The sequence below is a fragment of the Pholis gunnellus genome, assembly GCF_910591455.1.
Source record: "Pholis gunnellus genome assembly, chromosome: 18".
NCBI lineage: Eukaryota > Metazoa > Chordata > Actinopteri > Perciformes > Pholidae > Pholis > Pholis gunnellus.
Window position 1 is genome coordinate 6,891,130 of NC_136545.1, and position 6,000 is coordinate 6,897,129.

General features: G+C 41.1%; 1 protein-coding gene across 2 annotated transcripts in view; it reads right to left on the reverse strand.

The window, feature by feature from the left end:
- tjp2a (tight junction protein 2a (zona occludens 2)) overlaps positions 1 to 4,991 on the reverse strand; it is a 28,987-nt gene extending 23,996 nt beyond the window's left edge. For both annotated transcript variants that reach the window (XM_079178544.1, XM_079178543.1), the window contains exon 1: positions 4,829 to 4,991. The gene's annotated coding sequence lies outside the window, so the exon portion shown is untranslated. The remainder of the gene's footprint in view (positions 1 to 4,828) is intronic.
- Between the last annotated feature and the right edge of the window lie 1,009 nt (positions 4,992 to 6,000).

Sequence of the window (6,000 nt, forward strand, 5' to 3'; positions counted from 1 at the left end):
ATTCATTTTTTCTTAAACTGGAGGAAATGGTGCATTTGCTGGGGAGTATATTCTGCTGCGGATTGGTACACATTTGGTGCTTTAGTGAGTATCTAAGTATGTGGGATTATATGAAAACATAAAAGGAATGCTGCATGCATGTGACCCAGTGTAACAGTGTGGCTCATGGCACAGAGGGAGAAGATATACCAGGCTGTGTGTTAGTCACATCAGAACATTGTTGGTTTTTCATGCAAAAAAGAAAAAAATATAGAATACCACCAGATTTATCTTTTAAAACAAATTCACCCAATCAACACAATATTTGTTAGATCTAACAATTCCTCCAGATGCACTTTGTCTGCCAAGAAATAGTCAATCTGACGGATTGTTTAACACGTTTACCAACAACCACAGTGTTCCGATACCGATACCCGTATCGTAAATACCTCAGAGACCTGGTATCAGCGAGTGACTATGCAAGTTTATGGACTGATCCGATACCACGTTATCATATCATGTATCGACTCATTCACCCACCACAGGAACAACAACACGTGTCACTTCCTACACGAGCCGTACATCCTGCTTGACTGAGCGGGTGCTAGCAGGAAGCGTAAAGCTAGCCAGAGCTAGCAAAATGTCAGCAACGTGTCAATATTTTACACTGGAAGATACTTGATAATGAAAGGCTTCATTGGCATTCATTCTCTGTATGCATTTGTTCCTATTTTAGGGTTTAAGATTCAACTTATTGCAAACAGACACCAAAGTGGTGGCACATTTTTAGCACGGCGAAAAGCTGCTGCAAATTCAGTCATTTTGGGTCCCAATGACAACAAAATCACGTCAGACCAAAAATAGCACTGCGTGAAAAACGACAGCTAAACACATAGAAACAAAAAGGTACCCGGCTTTAAATGCAGCCAGCCTCTGTTTCATCTCAATCTCCCTCATTTACGGTCATGTTCCTACTGCTATCTAATATAAAAAATAAAATAAATTACTGCAGCCACCTAATGCATTTAAATGAGGCCACTGAAATGACAGATGCAGAGGGTTCTAGCAAAAGACACATGTGGTGGCTTGGAATAAAGCTGAACCTGATTTTCTGATAACCATGTATTAGTTTTGTCTTTAACCCATTTCTATGATACACCCCCACCTCCCTCTCCCTGATAAGGAGCGCCCTTCTCCACTCCCACACCTGAGCCAGACCGTGGCACGCCACACCGCAGCACAGATTAAACGTGTATATATCTCGTCATCCACGAGTCACCGGGCTGCCCTGCCTCGATGAATTACCAGCCGAAGCGAACTCCGGCCAGGATTTATATTCCAGCAGCTTGGATGTCTGGATTACGGCTCTGGATGGTCGTGCCATGAGATCTGCTGCAGATTTTACAGGGCAGCAGAAATCCCTCAGTGCTCCGAAGGGGGGCTGAGAGCAGGAGCGCAGCGCGGGGGGGGGGGGGGGTAGACACAAAAATAACACACTTCTATTTTTAAAAAGCGTAACAACAGCACAAGTTTAAGTTCACCCTGTGTGTCGTCTTTGTCAGAGGAGCCCGGATTAGGAGCCCCCTCTGGGCAGAAATCACACTGACATCCACAGGCGGTTTTTTATCATAATCCAACACCTTACAGTAATCTCACAGAGAACACTCATCCAGACCAAACTGCATCCTGGCAGACGAGGGTGTGTACGTGTAGGGATGAAAACAAAACACCTAGATTAACATGCACACAAACACAACACACGAAGGGGCACAGCTGTGCTGACATGTATCTTGATGAGTGAAGGTGTCAGCGATCTACAGACCTGCAATGTTTCTCTGTTTTTGTGTTCTTCAACCATGATGCTTGTTTCACATATACAGGGGTCATTGTTTGGTTTTCATCGTTAAAGCTCGGTTAAAGGTTAAAGCTAAAGAGTGAAGAACCTATTTGACACACTGGGTAGATATCCGTTCTGACACTGACTATTAAATGTATCAGGTATGGCCAATACACACTAAAGCAGAACAATGGATCTAAGGACACCAAAGAGGATGCTGGCAGGGACCAACCCACAGATATCGCCTGACCTTTAGTTCCTCTCTGATCTACTGAACTTATTCAACATGTTTTCACTTGTTGTCTTGGTTGACCGGCCCATATTTTTTGTGTTTTGTTGAGCCTGCAAATGTCTAGGGCGTATGGGAAATGGTGTTTGATAAAAGGCTGGAAAAAATATAGAATAAACAACGATATAAGATAAGATGTGTTTCATGTGTTACACCACATACTGTTGAGAAAGACTGTACTGTTTTGTTTTTAGTGTACTGGTAGTTAAAATGTCAATTGGATGGTTGATTTGACACCGGGGTTTCTGTCCCGATTGACTGAACAGAATATAATGTGTTAATTCTGGAAGTTTAGAGGAGTTTCTTTGTTTGCTCCAATCTTTGTGCTAAGCTAAGCTAACTGTCTCCTAGCAGTAGCTTTATATTTACGGTACAGATGTGAGAGTGGTCTCTTGTAAGAAGGCAAATCAAATGTATTTTACAAAAGGTCACGCTATTCCCTTTAAATACAGTTTCTTAGTTTCTGTACTTATCAAATTGTAACAACAACAAAACTCTAGAACGTAATAAACAAGCTTCAACGAGTTGTTTTTAGCCTCCCGTAGCTCATAGTTTTGATTTGATGGCACATTTTACTGTTTGCTGCCCGCTGCACACTACCTGCCCACCACCAACCAGCAAACAAATTAAGCAAGAAGCTAGTGAAGCTCAAACAAAGTGACGCATTAGATGTTGGAGACAAACGGAGCTAAAAAGGAAGAGTAAATATCGGGCTAAAAACATCAAACAGGTGGACCAAAACAACTGGAATGGGATGCTGGATGTGGACAAAGGCAGGTGTTCGAGAAAAATATTCACCATCTATATATCTAAAGGCTATATAATAATAGTCTCCGATTGGCATTACAACACAGCCAGAATTGTTCTCAGCTACCGGATGAGCACGGCCATCTGCTTCAGTCTGCACTCTCAACAACAAACATCATTCCTCAGCACACTTGTTCTTCTTTTTAAATAAAAATTCAGGCCAATATTTTTTAAATAATTTCTAGAAATTCTTAGTAATGGAAATTACAATCACAAGTGTTGGGTGTGTTTTGTTCTCCACCTTAAACCTTTATAATTCAGTATTTTTTCAGGGCCTTTACTTTTTCTAAAAAGCTTAAAATATTTCTGTCACTGCATGTTTTCACTATTTAATGAGAACGTCTTCTTTTTCAACAGGGTGAGCAAATGTGGCTCGAGTTGTTTGGTCGCCGTAATGCTTTTTACATAAGCAGTTTGTTTTTTTTCTGACCCTCAACACTTCCCCACGTGTTGGGAGTGGCGCTGAATTACTAAGACCCAAGACCATTATGCAATGTCCATATGCAATGCATGTGCGAGGCAGATGGAGGGACACATGCCACTCACAAATCTGTGATGAGAGTGCGGAGAGAGAGATTGACAGGCAGAGGAAAGAGAGTCCACGTGTGCACGTGCCCTCCACAGGTATAATCGGGATCATCAGGGTACAAAATATACATGTTACAGTTTTGCATTAAACAAAAGCCTGTTGTCCTTGCTGCAGGTTTTTGTTTCTTTTCAAGAGATGGTAAAAGGAAACAATGTAAGTTGAGGAATGAGAGAGCAGCTGAGCTTAGAGAGTGAACATGTTCCTAGAATTGTTTGTGGGTTAAGGACCAGAAGCAGAGTTCACGTTCTACAATTACACTTTTAGAGTTTTATAAGTCTGATTCTGAGTCGGTATCTGCCAACAAGATGCCTGATTTGGGATCAGTTTGAGCTTCTTGCCCAAGGACAACTCGGCTTGTGGACGGGAGGAGCCTGTAGTAGTTTTGTGGCGCTGCAGAATCGTATTGCGTTACACATACAGGTGTTTCTATTATTTTGTCCACCCCAGTCATTGTGGAGGGCAGGTCAAATAGAAGCAACACAAACTACTTCCACCAAAAGTGACATTAACGTTGAATCATCACATCTCTAAAAGAATTTCAACAAATACTGAACATCACAACCTTCAGGAGGGAACGATTCACTGCAGGGCTGTTGTATTAGACAGCATTGGTTTTAACTGGGTGGACCTAATAAACTGGTAACGTGCATATTAAGGTAGGGTAGACTAAATATTACAAACCATTATGATAGTATAGTGAAAAATAATCCAAAAGGTTATATTAAAATGCAACACAAAAGGACCACAAAGTTGATTCAACACAACAGTTCAAACAAAAGCCTTTGACCACCTCCATGCTGTTTCAGCCTCTAGATTAATAAGGTGAAGTGGCAACTAGTGTCCAGAATAAAACAAGCAACTCCTGCTGTCGTATACCCCAAGCTTCACTTCAGTAAAGCCAGCTTGCTTTACTGGACTTATGTTGGGATACTTTAAATAAGTTGCACCACTGGAAACCAAATGTGGCAGCTCAAACTGCTCGCCTGTAACAACACACACTGAATAAACAATAGCTGTCAAGCAGCAGTGCCTCCTGTATTTGCACTGGAGCGAACACAATGCATGAACAGAGAGAGAGGACACACACACTAAGCAGCACTGAGGCCTGCACACACTGCAAGTCACATTCGGCAAAAAGTAACCCGATACAAATGAAAGCCTGCTGCCCTTAAGAGCAAATTAAACTGTTGTTTATTACTTTAACCGCCAAAATAAACCTGTCTGGCTCTGGTAGGCATCGGTGTAATGCCCTAATATGGTAATGAGCGCGACGAAACACGGTGAAGACATGTCGACATTCAGGTCAAACAAAACACGATCTACTTACCAGGTGAAACTCCGTCTGTTTCCTGTGTTTGTGTGTGTCCAGAGCAGATTAAGCCGAAAAGTTAGGATGGACGTGAAGGGTGCAGAGGACGGTGAGGATTACAAAGGGACTAAATTCTGGTTAGTATTTCGGTTTCGTCTGGTCTAAAAGAAAATGCCACTTCCTGGTTCTCGCAGGTATGTGGGCGTGTTTTACCAACAGCAGGTGTGCTCTGTGCAGGGCTGCAGCCACAACTGTAGTTTCAACATGTGACTCCCTTTGGGTGCGGGAGGTGGTGACATTCTACTGAGTCACCCATCCTGTAGCCGAATGTGACACGATGACTCAGTTTACTACCGACAAATCAAATAGAAACAAAAAGGTTATATATTATTTGAAAATAATAAAAAAAACTACAACAACGTAAAATTAAAATACAATTATTATTATTATCACTTCCTCTACAGAATTTGTGACATGTGAATAGTTATATTGTTAATTGATATCTAACTGGACAAACAAAACAACAACAATAAACCGTTAATAACCTGTTTAGAATAAAGGTATTTCATTTATTGATCCGTAAATCGGCAATAAAAGTTGAAGAATGTTCTAGTCCATAAATACAATTGATTCAAACAATGAATGACAAACATAATGATAATGATGAATGCCAATGAATTAATATATTTCTTTCTTTCTTTCCTCTTCACCTCAGTTTCTCAACGTTTTTTCTTACAAATCACTTTGAATACCAATGCAAATACTCACTGATAGTGGCACTATTTATTAACCTAATGGCACCTGGGCACACATGTACTCTATTGTCTACTATATTACTCATACATGGGCATGGTACAAAAGCGACCGGCGGGCTGGGATTTCCGTGCTCGTCTGACTGGTTTAACCTGTTCAGGTTGAGACCCTGGACAACAGAGAAGCCCAGTAAAAGCTGGCAACACTGTCAGAATGAAACTCGAGTCGGCAACAGCTCTGATTCTCACACCAGCCACTGTATTATGTACTGAATTTGAGTACAAGTTGATCTGATGAAATACTATGGTTCAGAGGAGAAACAGATACACAAAGTAAATCCCTGAACAAATTCCTCAGTAATGTAGATACATGTGTTTTCATGTTTGTTTTAAAGTTTAAAGTTTCACAAAATGTAAATCCGCAACTTAAGTGCCGAC